Source organism: Pseudorca crassidens, chromosome 3, assembly GCF_039906515.1.
Source record: "Pseudorca crassidens isolate mPseCra1 chromosome 3, mPseCra1.hap1, whole genome shotgun sequence".
In the NCBI taxonomy this organism is placed as follows: domain Eukaryota; kingdom Metazoa; phylum Chordata; class Mammalia; order Artiodactyla; family Delphinidae; genus Pseudorca; species Pseudorca crassidens.
In genome coordinates, this window is record NC_090298.1 from 150211837 (window position 1) to 150231140 (window position 19304).

Consider the following 19304-nt stretch of genomic DNA (forward strand, 5'->3'; position numbering starts at 1 on the left):
GCAGAGTCCCTTTCAATTCACAATGAACAAAAAGTCATTACTTTCAAGAAACATTCAGTAACTCTAGCATAATAAACACCTCACACATGCAGATAAAACTCTACTCTTATCAAAATGAGAATAGGAGACTTAACAATACAGGCAAATGTATTGTCATTGTCAAGTTCCATGAACCAACAGTCTCTTGCTACACAGCCTGTCCTCCCCAAAAAGTTACCTTCTCCCCAGGATATCAGATGCCATGCCTTTGGAAATGCTGAAATTCAACACAAACACCAACTGAACGTAAAGTACCTAATTTACCAACAAGCTTAGCAAGAGGATGGTATTATTTTGACACATTAATCTGAGATCAACACCAGGCACAGAAAGTTAAAATGAGCTTAGTTAAGATTCAATGGAAAACTTAACATCAATAACAATAATAAGAAAACCACCAACAAGCCACAAACACTATACCACACAGAACCATATAAGAGTAATTACAAATCCAGCTGACTGAATAGCAATCTCACCAGGCAATACACGCAAAACATAGCTATGTTTAATATTTTAACACAAACTCTCAGAGCTTTTCCGAAGTTGCCAGGAAACTAGACGTAGAAAGGGGTGGGTGGGTAAAAAACAACCACAGCAGGAAGGAATGTGTTCTTTAAATCAATGGACTCTTGGTCTTCATAACTAGTGAAGATGCTGAAACTGAAGCTAATCGTGCTGTTTCATAAATAAATTCATGCTCTGAATATATTATAGAACAATTAGAAATCTTGTTTCATGGGCCACGTGAAATCAGTCCTTAGCCTGGTCAGTTATCTGTTTGTGCCCCTGTTTGTGGAATATGCCAGAGAAATAATGCAGCTGCTCAGCATGGAGTATACTGCTTTCTGGTTTTGGTCTTAGAATGAGAAAACCATGCTTTAGAAGACTTGGGTCCTTAGGATCATAATTTACTATACAAATTCATTTTTCCTTCGTAACCAGGCAAACAAATGCTTCAAAGACAACTGTGATCCAAATGAATGGAAGCTGGGTTTTTCCCTCCAACTTGATCAAAATTGTAAATGGCAAGGGTCCGTAAAAATATTTTAAATAGCAATATTGCCATCTCAAGGGACCCAGGAGTAAGCTGAGCTTTCATTCTAAATAAAACGTCTTATTACCATCAGCAGACTACAAAAGAAGAAATAAGCTTTAGATCTTAGGAATCCTGTCCACAATCTCAAGAAAAGCTTTTGTCAACACAGGCAGCCCAGAACAGGTGAATTTGCATGGTGTCTTGGAGTAGGCTTTCTTCTATAGTAAAGAGGGTCTGACTTGAGTTAATTTACAGTTTGTTTTGTTCCAAGTCCTAAACTGTTTTATGCTGCTCTTCCAACATCAGCTAAGTTTACATTAAAACACAGTTGAGCAGTATTATTGCAAACATCCCCTTTGCACCTAGGTAATTGCTGGTCTCTGATCTGGCAACCACAGAGAAGCAGGCTTCCTTAAACAACGATATTTTCCCTCTGTAAAATGTGTGTGCCTCAGAGTATCCCTGCACTGGATATCCTCATCTGAATCTAGAGTTCAGAGCTCCTCAGGATGGTAACACACATACTGAAATTGCAATCCGTCCTGCCCCCGACTTCCCTCCCTACATTTAAGCTGTCATTATTTTAGCTTATTTTCCCATGGCTTAGCAGAAAATTTCACAACTATCAACGGATTTCTTTTTAAACTGCTGATTTTCCTTTACTTACTGACCCTTCAGTGTTTCTACTGAACTGGAACTGAAAAGTTAGGGGGAAAAAGAGCACGAAACATGGTTAACTGCTAAGGACCCTCCAAAGAACTTAAATACGAATACATGAAAGAACTGTGGTACGTTAATTTTTAAATAATATTTAAAACATCCTGGAAGCAAGAGTTACAGAGTCAGTTCTATTTTTAAGAAAAGAGTTAAGAGTTCAATTTGCATGCATTATGCTGGCTATTTAAAATAATTTTGTTCCATGTGGATGGCAGAAATTGCCCTCCCCCTCCCCAATTGACCAGATGCCACTTCAAGTAAGATCTAAGAAAGGGCTGGTTTGGGGATTAGAAATTGCTGAACATGTCTCGCAATTTTAAATAAAACAATACCAGCAATCTCCCTCCTTTTCCATAGCCCTAAATTTATTATTAAGTAAATTTAAGCAAAAGCTCAAACACTGGAGGACAGGACAGTATGTGATGCACTAAACCACTTATATGTTTATTATCTTTGCAAGCAACATGAGTAGTGGTGTCTATTATTACCTCCTGCAAGTCTGCAGCAATGTGAGGCAAAACAGCATTTTTAAGAAATTCTCTTTTGGAACGCAAATGATTCTTCCTCTAATTTTGAATATTTTAGCCAGCATGTACCATACAGTAGTTCTGGAATCACTGGCTTCTGTCATGCTGTCAAAACTGAGTCAAAATGCATTGTAATCCTGAAGAACGATAACCTTAAACATCAATGTAACGTTAAAATGCATCCTAAAAAAAAAAAAAATCCCTATAATTGCGATGAACATTAGAGAGAAACCGGCAGTCCTTCTGCAGGGAAATAACAGTCTGCTCTACCAGTCTTTCCCCTCCCCCTTGAAACTCATGCAACTAATGATGACCTCCCAAAGTGCCGAATTTAAATGTTCCAGCATTCATCTGAGGATGAAGGAGGAAAAAAATACATAGAAAACCACGAAACAAGTTGCAAACTGCACAAACGCAAGGAGAGAGAGAAAAGGGAACTGCAGGCTGATTCAGGAGCGATTGCAGAATGACGAGCAACAGAAAGGAAATGAGGAAGAAAGAAAAGAGGGGGCGAAAAGCCTTAAGCATTAAAGAGTAAGAAGTGAAAAACATTTACCAGCGGCTCGGTCAGTAGCTTCGCTCCCTGACACCATCTACATAGAGATAACTTAGCCTAGAGTCTTCGGTCCCGGCTCGCTTTGGAGCAAAATTCCTTCACTTCGAGGGGGTAACACACACCCTCAAGAAAGAGAGAGAAGGAAAGAAAGGGAAAAATAATCCCAAAGACCAAGACAGGCTTTCCCCCTCCTCCCTCTTACCCGCCCCCCGGACTCCCCAAACGGTGCTCGCTTCTGCACAGTTCTGCCGGCTGTGCCGCTGAGCTGCTGCCGATGTGCCGCGGCTCCTGCTGCCGCTGCTGCCGCTGCTGCGGCTGCTGCTACTTCAGAAACGATTAGGAGGAGGACGCCCAAGCACGACCTGAGCCTGCGAGCCACCCAGGACCAGTGTGCAACCTGCTCTGGAATCAAACCCATAACACACGCACGCACACCCAGTGGCTCCCGCACTGGAGCCCCCGCGCGCACAGACACGCGCCCGCCCGCGCGCCGCACAGACACACACGCGCGCACACACACATGCCCACACGCACGCGCGCGCACACACACACACAGACACAAACACACACAGACACACGGAGCGCCGCGCACCTCCCGCCAGCCTGCGCAGCCCCTGAATGGGGAGTGCGAGCCAATCCCCGGCCCCGAGCGCGCGCACAGGCTGAGGCCGCCGGGGCTTGGGTGGTGGCGCTGGGGCTGCAGCTGCTGTGGCTGCGGGGCCAGGCAGGGGATTACGGCAGCGAAAGAGGGGCGCTAGGGGCTCCTGCACCCCTTTGTCTCCAGAGAGATTCCCCCAACCAGGCATTTCCAAGACCAGACACCGAGTGCGCGAGCCGCGGGTGGTGCGGAGTTCAGTTCTGCTCTGGGGTTGGCGGGGGGTGGGGGCAGGGTGGGGAGGCTCGGTTCCCTGGCTGCACGCACCGAGGTTCCAGCTCTTCGAAACCCAAGGCACCGCAGCTGCAGCCGGGTCCCTGCACGCAGGGGAGCACAGCAAGCCCGAGCGCCCCGCGGATGACCCGAGCTGGCTTTGGGCTGCGAGCGTGCCCACTGTTCGGCTGCCTTCCAGGCAGATCGCGCCTTCCAGGATTAGGAACGTAGAGAGGGGTAGGGCCGAGCTCCGTGGTTTCCAGAGGGAAGGCAGAGTTTCCAGAGCCTTTAGCCCCTGCTGACCGGCCTCACCTAGACTCCTCTGTGGCCCTGAACCTGCCCAGGAGGGTGCGATGCCCGGGAAGCTAGGCTTCCAGACCTCAGCGGGGAGTTGCTTTTCTTCCTTCTGTAAAGGGAATTACAAAAGGAAGCAATTCCCAGCCCAGGAAAGGCTGATTCAGTTACAGAGTAGTTGACAGAAAATCCAGCAGGGCCTGGCCGTCGAAATAGTAACAGCTAACAGGTATTGCTTACTTATCCTGTGTAGGCTTTGTGTTATGAGATGCCCATGAATTAACTCATTTTATCTTGTGCAAACACTATATGATTAACCCTAGAAGGAAACTGAGGCCCCAGGATATTTTACCAACTGCTGCTAGTCAATGATAACCAATGCATCTGGGAATCTGAACCTGCAATTTGACTCAGGCACTGGAAAGAGACTGCAGTGCATCGATGAACTCTAGACATTTCCAGCAAAGTAAAGGTCTGCGGAATGTCCGGATGATAACACCCTCTGGCCTTCAAGCGGTACCTAGCCTGTCTTCAGCAATCTGCAAGTCTTTGAAAAACTGCATGCCTGCAATTTGCCAATGTTCTAATACTAATAATATTCACAACACTCATCTCTTGACTGTGTACTCTGAGTCACCCTTTTTATCAGGCGCTGCAGACTTACCATCATAACCTTTAAAATAATCCTGTAAAGAAGCTACCCTTATTCCCATTTTACACATGAGGAGACTGATACAGAGATGTCCTGTGACTTCCTCAAGGTGATAGGGCCAAAATAAAGAGGGCGTGGTCTGTTTGCCTGCAACGTCCATGTCGGGTTTTTTTGGTTTTTTTTTTTTTACTAAATTATGTGTCTTCCTTAAGTGCATCCTGAATAAAGCCACGAGATGAGGGCAGAGCAGTTATTTTTTATTTCATTCAACAAACACATATTGATTTCCTATTAACATTCACTCATTCAAAAAATATTTACTAAGCATTTACTTCCTTCAAGGAACTTACAGGTGACAGAAGATGACAAAGACACATCCCAGAGCTCTTTGTGGTTACAGTCTGACGAGAAGATGGCAATCATATGCTTGTGATGCAGATGCTGAAAGCTTGCTAGGAATGAATGTCCTTCCCTCCCTAGTCATCTAGCAAACTCCTATCTGTCCTTTGGTTTTCCACTCCAGTGTCATGTCTTCAGGGAAGCCAACTGTGATCTCTCTAGCTGAGTCAAATCCCCCTTAGTATAGGCTTTCAAGGCATCATTTCACTTTTCTTTTTAAAAGTTGCCATATTTCCAATTTTCCATTAGTGCTGTGATTTAGTTAGTGTATAGTCTTCCCAAGGCACACAACTCTCTAGACCATATTATTAATCTCAGAATACCTGGTAGACGTTAAACTTTCTCTCTTATGGGTACGCGCACACGCGTGCACGCACACACACACACACACACACACACACACACACACACAACTCTTAGCATAGGAGTAATGATTCTTAGGGTAGGAACTGTTCTTACCTCCATTTCAAAGATGAGTAACATGAGGCTAAGAGAGGTTAAGTAGCTTTCCCAAGGTCACACATTTGGATAAGTGGCAAAGAAGGACTCGAACAGGTTTATCTGGTGCTTAAGTCCACATGACTAGCCCTCAGGCTCTGCTGCCTGGCTCACGTTATCCAGTAACCAATCAGACTACGCAAAAGTGGCTCATGGTAAATACAGCAGACAGATTTTTGGGGATGGCATCGTGGGGGAATATAGAGATAATTCAATATTGTAGAAACTGCATGCAATAGGACATCAGTAATCCATTACTGAGCACCCACCTCATGATAGTCACCTTGCTCAGAACTTTTTTTATTTTAACTTTAACGACGATTCTTCTGGCTAAATGCTGTTATTCCCATTTTACAGATGAGGAAACCGAGGCTCCCCAACAAAAAGAAATCTGCTAAACTATAAACTCCAGGGGAAAACTGAGATATCTATTTTTATTTTCCATTTTATCCAACAGTACCCTAGCAAACTTTAAACTCACTCACTGTCTCTCTCTCTCTTTCACTGTCACACACACACAATATCAAGCAACTTGCCCAAGGTCTTAGAGCGAGTAAGCCACAGAGCTGGGATTTGAACCTAGGTCTGACTTGAGAGTTTCAGGGGAGGTCGGGATTGGGGGGTCACTATGGGGTCTGCAGCCTAACCAGGCTATTGGGTCTGAGGATCTATCTGGGTCTACCAAGAGGAAGAGCCACTGCTGGTGCTTGTCTTTCCCATTAAATCTTACAAGGAATCTGAGATTCAGAGATTGAAAGTTACCTGATCCAGATCACAACCAGTGTCACCATGCAGAGCCAGGTTTTACACCCAGGCCTCTTTCACGACAGACTTGTGGTACAGAGTGTCATGAGTGGCAGACAGAGTATCCAAGTTTTTCAGAGGTTCCTGGCTGGGGAAGGGGATGGGGACCTGGGGAGCCCTCGGAGGAAAAGCTGCAGGGAAGCAAGCGAACCTTTGGCACCTCCCTTCCCACCTGTCACCACTCCTCTGGGTTCCACCTTTTTTTAGGTCTCATTCCTCTGCCTTTTCAGGCCTGACCTTGAACTCAATGCCTCACTGCCTCCCCACTCATTTTCAGCACCAGCAGTGGCTCCGAACCACAGAAAGGTAAAAATTGCATTTTGTACGGTTCTGCTCCTAGCAGACTACTGGGCTTGCTCGGTGACAAGGGGAGGCTTTGATTATGAATAGGAAGCTTTTGTTAAACACCTTTCCATTTTGGAGTATTACCTCTAAAGGGGATATTGGTGTGTAGCTCTTTGCAAATTCCTAGCCTGTAAGAATTCATAAGAATGAGATGCTTAGATACGGAAAAACACCTCTATCCCATGCATGTTCTACCCTATAACTAGCATTCATCTCTCTGTTCTGTCCTCTCTGTGCACACAAAAAGCATCCACAAATTGGGTCCATGTATTTACACAGCTCACAGCTGTAGACATATACCTCCAGCTATAAATACATACCGGCCCTTGACTGTGGATATGTCTCCTGCAATTGTCTGGCTATTAACTTGCCCTATACTGAAATATTATGAATAAAGTGAGTGAGGGGTTGCTAAGAAAATGTTAAATATTAACCCTCTTTCCTTCCCCCTAAGAATACATTTATTCCCTGGAGAATGTCTCAGATGGCAGAAAGCTCTCTGGGATCCTCAGTAACACCTTCCTATGTATATGTTAGGCTGCTGATTTTTCTCATGAGAGCAGCAGAATCCTTAACTCATGATAAGATAACCGGTTAAGAAAGTCACAAAGGGCAACCTTCAAGGAAAGCTGTGTCAGAAACCTGAAATGTTAGTGACGATTCTGTGGTGGTCTCCAAGAAAGGAACTTTAAAGATTTTTGAGGAGTCTCCTAATAATTCTACTGTTGAGTACTTTAACAGAGATTGGGAGAGTTATTCCCCATAGTAATTCTCTGAGGCAGGTACAGTCATAATCCCCATTTTATAGATTAAGAAATAGAGGCTCTGAAAGAATAAACCATTTAGGGCAAAGTTACACAACTAGTGAGTAGGTGACCTGGGATGCAAATCCAGGTCCGTCTGATGCCATCACCTGTGTGGTGAGCTCTACATTCTGCCGTCTTGAATTCCTGATACCCCTTTGCACATGGAGTTGGATGTGGGGAGGGGTGGTGGTGAGGGCAGTGGCTGATTTGCCCTTGGTGTGCACAATAATTTAAGTATAGTAATATCTCTATCCTCCTAGGAAACTAAATGCAATTTAGATAGCCCCTCGAAAGAAGCATTATTTAGTTTATTTGGCAAATTAGAAATCTGATATATATATATATATATATATATATATATATATATATATATATATATATATATATACACACACACACACATATACATACATAGAGAGAGAGAGAGAGCATGCACGAGTAAGCTTGGTGGGAGGACCCAATCAAAATGAGTGTCATTGGAGCAAAGGATTCTGAGTCCCCTTTGACAAGCCTTTATTCCCTTTCCTTTTAAACAGCAGTGCAATGTGGCTGTCAACCATTTCCCAGATCATTCACTCTTAATAGATATTCTCTTTAATTTCCTAGAATCCTTACAGAGAATATTCTGGAAAAGTCTTACTTTCATAAGAATGGGAAATTTAGAAGCAGAGACAACCTGAGCTTTTTAAAATCACTGCACTTCTCTACATTTGTTTCCAATGTCTGCAAACATCCTTTTGAAAATTCGGTAGATTTTTGCTTTTGAGAAAGGTCAGGAAAGACCCTCAGAATGTGATTCTATCCAGCCAGATTAAGTTGGTGCCAAATAGTTCACCCATGTACCAGTATTTGCATTTTTGCATAGGCTACACCTTGTATAGAAGAGAATAACTGATGACTATCTTGGTTCTGTAACTTAATGGTAGAGATTGTAACTTGTACAATAATCATTCATCTTTCCAAAAATCAGTCAGATAAAAGAAATAATGTCTGAGTAGCTTGCATAGTTGTGATAGTATCTGAATTTAAATTCTGAAAACTCCTCAAACAACTGCTCAGAACCTACATATTTTAATTTTATGTAGTATTACAACAGGTCTGAATTTACAAGCCTGTAGGGAATTAGAAAACAAAAGGTAAACAGCTCTCGTTAGAAACTTAATAATAACAAGAAATAGAAACTGATAACCAGAGAATAAAGGAGGAGATAAAATTTAAATTTTACATAAAATGTTTGAAAGGCTTAATTTAATGTTCAGGTAAGCCTCCAAACACCCACATTTCAACAGAAATTCTGTATATCTTCAGAGTACATTATTATAGTCCAGTGAATGATATTAATGGTGTTGACTCTGAATCCATACTTGATTACTACTTGAAGCCAGAGAAATAAATCCTAGATTCCTCAGCCTATCACTTAAGGCTCTCCATGGTGTGGCCCAGGAGTGGCTTGCAATTCTCCTCTCCTGAACAAATGTGTTTCAAGGCACCTGATTAGATGTGATACTAAGTGATGTAAGTCAGAGAGAGAAAGATAAATACTATATGATCTCATATAATGGAATCTTGTATGTGGAATCTAAAAAGTAGTACGAATGAACTTGTTTACAAAACAGAAACAGACTCACAGACATAGAAAACAAACTTATGGTTACCAAATGGGAAGGATAAATTGGGAGTATGGGATTAACAGATGAACAGTACCATATATAAAACAGATAAACAATAGAGATTTACTGTATAGCACAGAGAACTATATTCACTATCTTGTAATAAACTATAATGAAAAAGAATAGAAAAGTATATATATACATATATAATATGTATAACCAAATCACTTTGCTGTACACCTGAAACTAACACAATATTGTAAATCAACTATATCTCAAAAAAAAAAAAGTGACTTCCTGGAGAGAGGTCTGAAGAGGGATTTGGACACCACATTCCCGTAATCTATAACACATTTTTCTGAGTGCTGAGATAGATTAGTGATGGCTGTTTCCAGGGCTGACCCAGTATAGTGCTGCATATGCCATGCATTTCCTGAACATAGAACCAATTCTCCTTTCTTAGATTATGTCCCCTAACCTTCTCTCCCAGCCTAGGCTCTAGTCAAAAATCAGTGATTCCCATACAACTGTGCTTTCCTTTGTCCATGGATTTCCCCTCTTACTTTCGCTTTGTCTGGCGCACCATCGCCTCCTTCACAATTTCCACAAGCCAGCTCCTCTTCAAATATCCCACTCAGGTGTCATCAACTATTTCCAAAAGTCTTCCCTGATTGCCCCAGCCAGAAATCCTCTCTCCTTTTTCTGAAGGTAACTCAATGTAGGTGAATACCATTTTCCCCTTACATTAAAGTTATTCATGTTCTTGCCTTCTCTTTCCTCCTGGACAACAAATTTCTTGAATGCAGTAACGCTGTCTGGATCATTTTTGAATCCATCACCATGAGTCACACAAAGACTTGCACTGAATAAAGTGTATGCTATAGGAATATATAAATAAATGAATGGCGGATGCTCAATATTTGTTGAATGAATGAACATAAGATTATTATTACTAATCTCCTGCTATGTCACAAAGAGATGAAGTGGCATTTTGTAGGCTAGAGAATAGGGCTAATGTTGGGGAGTTTCTTTGAGTAGCTAGGCTCTAAGGATAAGGCAATAAAGTCCCAGCTCTTGCGAGGCTCCCAGGCCAGTAGAGAAGACAGGAAAGTAGATGGATGTAACAGGTGACCTTGATACTCGACACTCAACAGGAGTTTTTTTCTCTTGACTTTGCTGGCAGGTCAATAAAAAGTTGATAAGCAGAGTAGATTAGAGAATCTTATGTAATATTTTACCATATTTAATGGCAAGGGGCATCATGATAAAGGAATATTTTGTGTTTGTGTGTATGGGGGTGAGTGTGGGTGTGTGTTTACTTGCTCATGCTGGCTGGGATGCACAGAATCAGAGGGGTGTGCAGAGATTTCCCCAAACCTCCTGAAATGTGTCCAAAAAAGGAAACCAATGATTCCCTTAAGACTAAATAGAAACATCGCTGAATAAATCATACCTTTCAAGAGGCTTAATACATTGTAAAGAGCATTTTCACTGATTGGTAGAAATTCTCTTTGATTAATTAATTAGTTAATGTTTTCAAAGCACTTTCAAGATGAAAAACATTTGGTGAGGGCTACATAATTGTTATTTTTCCTATGTACCTTGGTTTTCCACATTACTAGGTTTGTTTTTCTCCCAGATTGCTCCCTGAGCCCATGTACCCTCACAGAGGCACGGTGCCAAGTACTCTGAGAGGAAAAGAGACAAAGAGATGGGATGCCAGGGAGCAGGGAATAAGAAACAAAAAGACTCTGAAAATCCATTTTTTAAACTATATTTGAAATATTATCATACAAGAGAATGGAGAGGAACATCACAATGAAAACTAGTGATATCCTCTACCAGGGAAATTCCATTTGCGCCCCAGCAAAGAGTCCCAGTTGCCTTGCACCATGTCTGGATTAATACCTATTTATTTAAGGAGTAACAATGACAAATTTAAGCTTACTGTATTCTAGGTATTGTTCAAGTACCTTGCATAAACATGTTAATTAATATTCTCCTCAAAACAACTGTTTGAGGTACTATTGTTATACACATTTTATAGACAGAGAAACTGAGGATTAGAAAGGTCAAGTGGCTCACCCAAGGTCATGAACAGCTTGTGACACACCTCAGCTCTTGTCCATGATGCTAGAAGGAAGGACAGAGGGGAGAGGGCAAGAAGAGAAAAAATGAGAGGCAGTAAAAGACAGAAATTCTAACAAAATCCTACCCTTACAATATCTGATGACCCACTAATAAATTAACACATAGAAAGTAAATGAGGCCAACATGTCCTATTGGTGAAACTAATTCACATGGCAAAGGTGATTTAGCTTCATTTCCAAAGTGAAGATCTATATTTAAATACTCCAAGGATCACCTGACATTCTGCCCACAGACGAGGCCCCTAAAATCCTCATTACCATCAAATGACCTGGCACCACGGTGAGAATGAAGTCCTGGGTCATGAACCTCCAATTTCCCTTTGGCTAAAAGCAACTGTCATATGCTTTCTTTAAAAGCATCTTAATAGAGTGAAAGAGCAAGGGCTTCAGACGATAGTTTCACATGATCTCAGCCCCTTACTAGCTGTGTCACCCTGGTCCTTATTACTTGACATCTCTGAACCTCAATCATCATATTGATAAAATGGAGTCAAGCAAAAACACTTCTCACCTAGATTTGTTGGGAGCATTATCTGTGACATACGGGGAAAGCACCTAGCAATGCCAGATTGTAGTAGGTGCTGCACAAAAAATAGTAATTCTAACATTCTCTCTCCCCCAATCTCATCTTCTTCCTCCCCCTCAAACTTATGTGGCCTGACCTGTTGAAAGACATAGCAACAAATTCCCAGGCAGCACAACAGTTCTCCACATTTGTTTCCAATATCTGTGAACATCTTTTGAAAGATTAATAGATGCTATGATTTGCAACGGCTTCCAGGTACCAAAAATGGTGAGTAGAGCAGAGTAATGTCACTGAAACCGTTGGTTCAGCTGTGTCCGCCCGTAATGAAAAGGTTGATGAGATGAAGAAGATGTATAGCCTCTGAAATGGACACGTTTATTCCGAGAACAGGTATCCAGCACAGGGACTAGAATCCAGTAAGACAGATGTGCACAATTCACTGGGCTTACTGGCAGCAGGGTTCTCATGAATGGTTGTGTCATTAATAAGGCTCCTTTCAGATGTGAGATATAAAGATGCTAAAAATAGAAAGATGATTGAGTAATGCATCAGAGCACATCTGACCCTCTTTTTCAACCAGCTCAGTCATCTCAGGCAAGTTAGATGGATGTAACGGGTGTAATTCGTTAAGCCTCAGTTTTTCCATCAAAGAAATGGCGACTAACACTTCATTAGGGTTGTTGTGAGTAGAAAATGAGTTATTCTATGGAAAGGGCATGGAACACTACCTAAGTGTTAGCAGTGGTATTGGAGGTGGTGTATGCTCCCTCCAGGAGAAAAGATGGTGCTTAAAATAAGCTGTTCAAGGTGGGCCCGGGAAGGGGGCAAGAAGGAACAGAGGGATGGTGGCAACATCAAGAAAGATCTTTCTTACAGTGTACAATTCTCTTAAGGGGCAGCAAAAAACAGTTCAGAAGCTGCTTTCACTTATACGTGCTTTCAAGAGGCTTCAGGAACCTTTGCTGCTGTGGTCCCCTCACATGCTTCACACCCTAAGAGGCACAGTATACCGTGCACTAGCTCAAGGAGGGGGTATTGAATGGTTGGGAATTCAACTTTCTATTTTTCTTTCTCTTTTCTTCCCTAAAGCCTCTGAACAGTTCCCAGCCGTCAACAAACACGCTCAGAGAAGTAACAGATTAAGGGCAGGTGAGCGCTCTGCCCAGAAGCCAGTGAGAAGGTGAGTTATAATAAGAATGCTGTGCTCGTTGCATCTTCGCAACCTTATTTCTCTGGTAAGGAGACAACATTCACTGCCAGGCTTCCAGACGCACTTGGAAGTGCCCTGTAATGATGGCAAGGTGACTGAGGGGCAGAACGCCTTCCACAGTGCAATGAAGTTTGGGAAATAAGGAGTCGGGAGGGTATTTTTGGTTCTCAGATGAAAAAGCCTGCATCCTTTCCTGCCAGCCCCAATTCTAGCCTCCAGCCCCAACCTGAAACACTTCAAAGATATTCTATTAGGAAAGGTTGCCAACTAATTGTTGGAGAGCATTAGTATTATCAGTGACCAAACTGTGAGCCTTTGGTCTTTTGGCAAGCCTAGTGGAGAGAAAAGCCAGCTCCAAAAAGCAATTTCTATGGAAAACAGAGAAGTAGCCCTTATTCCAGGGTACCCAGACTTAGGCAGCATTTAGCACCCCATATGAGCAAATCAACTATTCTTAGAACAAAACAGATATAGGGCACATTGCCCTCACTTCTATTTTAAGAAAAAGACTAAACACTCAAGGTAAAGGCAAGCAATAAACAAAGCAGCCATTAAAGGATTTAGATTAGGAAAAGTAATTATCCCATTCCTACCCCCAACCTCATCCCAAATGGGTTCCAAACCTTTATAAAGAGCTCTAACAGCCCAGGGCACAGCCATGGTCACTGGAAGGAAAAAAGAGAAGAGGGGAAAGAAGGCCAAAAATACATCCCAACCACATTTCGGCTAGAGAGAAGGTCCCGAGGAGGAAATGAGAGAGAGGCTTTAACAAGGAACTACGAGTCACTCCATTCCCTGAATGTTAGGGCAAATGGTAAGAGACTGTAGCACAGATTGATTTGATAATCTAGCAGGGGAAAAAGCAGAGGAAATGAGAGACTACTGGAAAATTCTTGTTGAGAATGTTTCCTCACCAAGAATCTTCTTACGAGCTGAGTTTCTTCCTAATAAGACAAAATTACATCCATAAATTTATTTCTTAAAATCTCTTTATCTTTTAGATTTTATCATGACATCTTTTTCTTAAACATCTTCAATTGTTCCCTACTGCCTAAAAAATGAGACTTAAACCCAACAGTAGGGTATGCCTTGCCCTTGACCATCTATTTTAAACCTACTATCAGGTACTGTCTTTCCCCACTTCAGCCATGGACCCCATATTTTGATCACAGACTCACTGTCTTTTTACAAATAATTACGCTCTGTGCCATGGCATGTCTTGCTTCCTACCCTGTACATATTCTCCTTTTCTTCTCCACATGTGGTGAACTATTCATCCCTCAAAGCTTTGATTAATAGAAAAATATTATTCTGAAATATTCCCAGATTTCACTAGGAAGAATTCAGCATTCTCCCCTCTATGCTGCTTTATTACCTCTTATATTACATTTAACAATTCTTTTACTGTATAATTTCCTCTATCATAGTAATTGTATTCTATAATACCTTACTAGGATATTGAATAATTTGAGGGCTTGAGTCCATGTCATATTCTTATTTATATTGTGAATGCCTACCAACAAAAAAGCAATTTGTTAGTGTTTTTCTTTGTTTTGTTTTGGACACATGAAAAAAGATTTGGGTATCAGTTCACCTCACCTGTTTTATAAGGGTAACAGTGGCTGAGATCAAGTGATCATGAATAAAGAAAACACCATCATCTGGTGGCAACACAGACAAATTGCAATATCAAGTTTTAAGACATGGGTAAACTTTGGAAATTTCTACCTGCAGGTTTAAATTTAAAAATATGAACCACACTAAGAGTTATTACCTTGTGATCATTGTGGTAATGTATTATATTATTAACAGATAAATTCAAAGATACTTGTAATGCATTTGATTATTCAGTATCCAGTTATTTTCAATTTTAAAGTCTATACACTTTAAACAACTGCAGTTTATTTTACATAAATTTTATCCTTATAAAGTTGATTTCTAAAGTCTATTCATTATACAATATCCTTTCATATCAAACCTTTGCATTTCTTACTTTAACAAATGAACTATTATGTGCAAAACAATGTATTAGACATTGTATCATAAAAAGTTTTCTCTTAGATTAAAAGAATATAATGTCAGTGCATGTGCCCAGCACCTGGCCAACCAAAAATTCTATAAATAAGCTCATTTTCATGCATCAAATGATTGCTGCCCTTTTAATGATAATCCTTAGGCACTGTAATTGCTATTGATCTTAGAGAATGTCATAACTATCAAATTAAAAAATTACATACAAAATGGGTTCAGGATTAAGTATTTTCAGCTGGTATAATATCTGAAGATATCATTTCCCAAGAATTCATAGTAACCCCTCTCACAGTCAGAACAGTTTATCAATATCCTGTTCCATGATGACATAAAAAATTTATAGTACAGTAGTTATCATATTGCTAACTGGAAAAAACAAATGTTTTTCTTATACCATTAGAATTCTGTTCTTGTTCCTCTATTTAGTCTTCTACTATTGGGGGGGAAAGTGTATTATGGATGAAATGGCAAAGCTGTTCTATACACACTGGCTGCCATGCAGTCTCTATCTCTATTCAGATACATAATGTAGCTCTGAAGTCAGACTGCTGGAAAAGAAGAATTCCTGAAAGTAAAACAACGTGTTTTGAAGATAAGAACTTGCCTACTGAATTGCACCCTGGTCTGAGTTTCAGTCTTTGGGTGTTTGTGAATAGAGAATTCACACAGAGGCCTCTCTAAGCACCTCTACACCTGTGGCTCTTCCCTTCTCCTATCTGTTCTGCAATTTATCACCAGGTTATTATCCTAAACCGTCCCTGTACCCATCACTTTTGCTTGGAAGTTTTTCAACTTCCAACCATAGAGAGTAAAATTTTAATTGCTTATTTTATCAATCAAAGCAGGCCAATGCATGTGCTCCACTCTCTACACCACCTACTGGCCCTTGGTACCATTTGCCAACCACCAAATATGCTCTGTAGTTTCCCATCTTGATTTTTTTGTTCTGTGCTGGCACTTCTCAAACTATAATGTACACACAAATCACCTGGGGATGCAGATTCTGATTCATGGGGTCTGGGACAGCCTGGGATCCCACATTTGCTAACCAACACCACGGTGATGCCAGTGCTGTTGGTACCAGGACCACAATTTGAGTAGTGAGGATCTCTTCCATATCACAGCATGACCTTCCACTCCCATCTGCACCCGTGACATTCTTGACTTTAAAATAGTTACTTCTTCTTGACAAATCAACTCTGATCCTCTCCCCTTCCTCACTTCTTCCCTAGTCCCTCTAGCCCAGGGTTTTCAACTTGGCTGTACATGAGAATCACCTCGGGAACGTTCAAAACTCCAGCTGCCTAAGGGCATGCCAGGTCGATTAAGTCAAAATCTCTGGGGCTGGGACCAAGGCATCAATATATATTTTTTAAACTCCTCAGGTGATTACAACCTTCCGCCAAAGTTGAGAACCACTGCTTTTGGAGAGGAGTGACTTTTTTCTTTCAATACCTATAGCTTTTTGTTTTTAACTGCTTTTATATATGAATTAACTATGAACTATCCTTGTCTGTTTAAGTGGCCTCTCCCCTATCAGCATACAAACTTCTTGAGGACAGCATGTTAGCCATCTCTGGGCAGTTTGAATATGTTAGCACTGAAGCAAGGGCTGTTGAGGCACAGTTCCTGAATTCACTTCCCAGATCTATCATGTACTAGCGTGGGCTTATTTTAAAAACTCTTTATGCCTCAGTTTTCTTCTCCATAAATTGTAAATAACAATAGCAGCTGCATCGTCAGGTCTTTTTAATAAGTGAAATAAACATGTGAAGCACTGAGTGCTGGATCTTAGTATCTATTTGACAAATGCTAGCCATTATTATTATTAATTAGCCTGCTTTGTCTGCCTCACATTGTATAACATAGCAGTAAGCAGTCAATAATCATTTGCTGGATGAGTAAGTCAATAAATGATGGAAAATAAATCATATTTAATTGCTCTAAAATAAACCCAGAACACCAGCCTTCTACTGAAAAAGCTCAAGTGAATGAATGTTCACTATTTATAAGGGCTTGTAGGTATCCATACTGCCATTGGCCTGGTGAATTCAAATCCAAGAAAAGGTAGCTGCTGGGTCCTCACCATGGAAGAGATTGGGCAAAAGATAATGACCATGCCTCAAAAAAACCCCACTGTGTTTAAATGTCACCAGTACCACGCGTCCACTAAAATTCACCCAAACCTATTAACACCAATTTAAAAGGTTGCACTGAAAATACTATCTTTTTGGGAGAACACCTTTAAAACCCAATCCAAACCTTTAGCAGACACCAAATTTCATAATCTTTCAAACGTGTGAATGATCTGTCATCATACACAGGGACTCACCCTCTACTGGAAGGACATCGTCTTGGCCACCACAAGTGTAAACAGCCCGGCTGACCGTCATTCTTATGCCAACAGAGCATTTCATCACCACTAAGCAGTAAAGCAGGTAGGTGACTGAAGATGCTAGTCATAATATATACTGTGATGGAATGGGTGAAGTCCGCCTGTTACCAGTGTGAATAGAGCCCTTCTGTTGGAATCCATCCTGGTGGAATGAATAGCCTCTGTTATATTTATTGATTACACCCTAAGAATTGAAGTAGAGGTGGCTAGAGCTGCCCAGAAACAGATGCCTTTGTGTGCCTTTCATTTTGGCAAGACCAGATAATCAGTCAGAATTCACTTTTAAACTCTAAACAAAATGTTCGATATTCTTACAACCCACAAAATAAAATCAAACAGAAAAAGAAATGTCTTAAGTAACTGGGATCTGAGCTCTTTTCACTATCTCCGCGGCTGCCGTCCACGTCCACGGCACCACTGACCTTGGCTTGAAGAGAAGATACACAGGCCCCTGCCTCTACACTCTTCTACACAGTCAATATAATTTTAAAAATCCTATCTGATCCTGGCACTTCCCTGCCTTAAACCCCCCTCCCCCAACAACTTGCTATTGTACTCTGAATAAATTCCAGACTCCCGTGTGGTCTTACCAGACCTCAGATGGTTTGGTCTTGCCTATTCATCTGACCGTCTCCCATTCCGTGTGAATCACCACAGACACAGGCTTCCTGCTGCTCCTGGTGACATCAAACTCACTCCTCTTTACCGATCTTTGCCTTTTGCACTTGCCTGGAGCTCTCTTTCCTTGGATTCTGCAGATCTTTTCCCTCATTTAGTCCTCCCCCAGATACTCTATCTCATTACCCTCTTTTGTTTTCTTCATAACAGTTATTACCATCTGCAAGCTAAATTTATTAATTTGTTTACTTGTTTAGTGTCTGTTTTCATAGAAGCTTGTTCACCATTAAAGACCCTTGGCCTAAAATAGCACTAGATACATTGCAGGGGTTCATTACATAGTTGTGCTGAAATCAGTGACTGAACTTAGCAACTTTTTACTTCATAGAAGTTATTTTTACACATAACATCCAGTAATCTTAGTGTTTTGCCACAAATCATAGACCTCTCCCCTTCAATAAAAATAAAAAATTCAGAGAAATTTCCCAAATGGTAATGACTCTTTCCTTTGGTAACACTATTAGATATCATGCATATTATCTTCTGGATATTGAAAAACACTAAGACTTGTTACTGACAAAAAAGCTGAAGAAAACACAGAGGCTTTATGTCTAGTTATCCTTCATTATTACACATTATATCTACATGGAATTATATGATACATAGTCTTTTATGATTAGTGTTTTCATTACCAAAATATTTTCAAGGTCATCTGTGTTATAACATGTATCAGTATTTCATTTATTTTTACTGTTGAATAATATTTCATTGAATGGATATACCACATTTATCCATCCATCAGTTGATAGACATCTGGATTGTTTACACTTTTTGGCTACTATGAATAATGTTGCTGTGAATACGCATGAGCAAGTTTTGTACATTTATGTAAAAGTTTTGGGTAGATGTGTGTTTTCATTTATCCTGGGTATATGATAACTTGGGACATATGATAACTCTATGCTTAGCTTTTTGAGGAACTGTTTTCTAAGGTCATTGCACCAATTTAGATTACCGCCAGCAATGTACAAGACTTCCAATTTCTCTACATCCTCAACATTTATTATTGTCTGTCTTTTTTAATGTATCAGTCCTAGAGAGTGTAGAGTGGTATATCTCATTATGTTTTTGATTTGCATTTCCCTAGTGACTATTGATGTTGAGTACCTTTTAATGTGCTTATTCATCATCTGTACATAGTCTCTGAAGAAATACCTATTCTG

At 40.9% G+C, this 19304-nt stretch overlaps 1 protein-coding gene across 2 annotated transcripts in view; it reads right to left on the minus strand.

The window, feature by feature from the left end:
• The window catches only part of LOC137222136 (teneurin-2-like), a 385268-nt gene extending 381874 nt beyond the window's left edge, over nt 1-3394 (minus strand). For both annotated transcript variants that reach the window (XM_067732915.1, XM_067732914.1), the window contains exon 1: nt 2876-3394. The gene's annotated coding sequence lies outside the window, so the exon portion shown is untranslated. The remainder of the gene's footprint in view (nt 1-2875) is intronic.
• Nucleotides 3395-19304: the final 15910 nt, after the last annotated feature.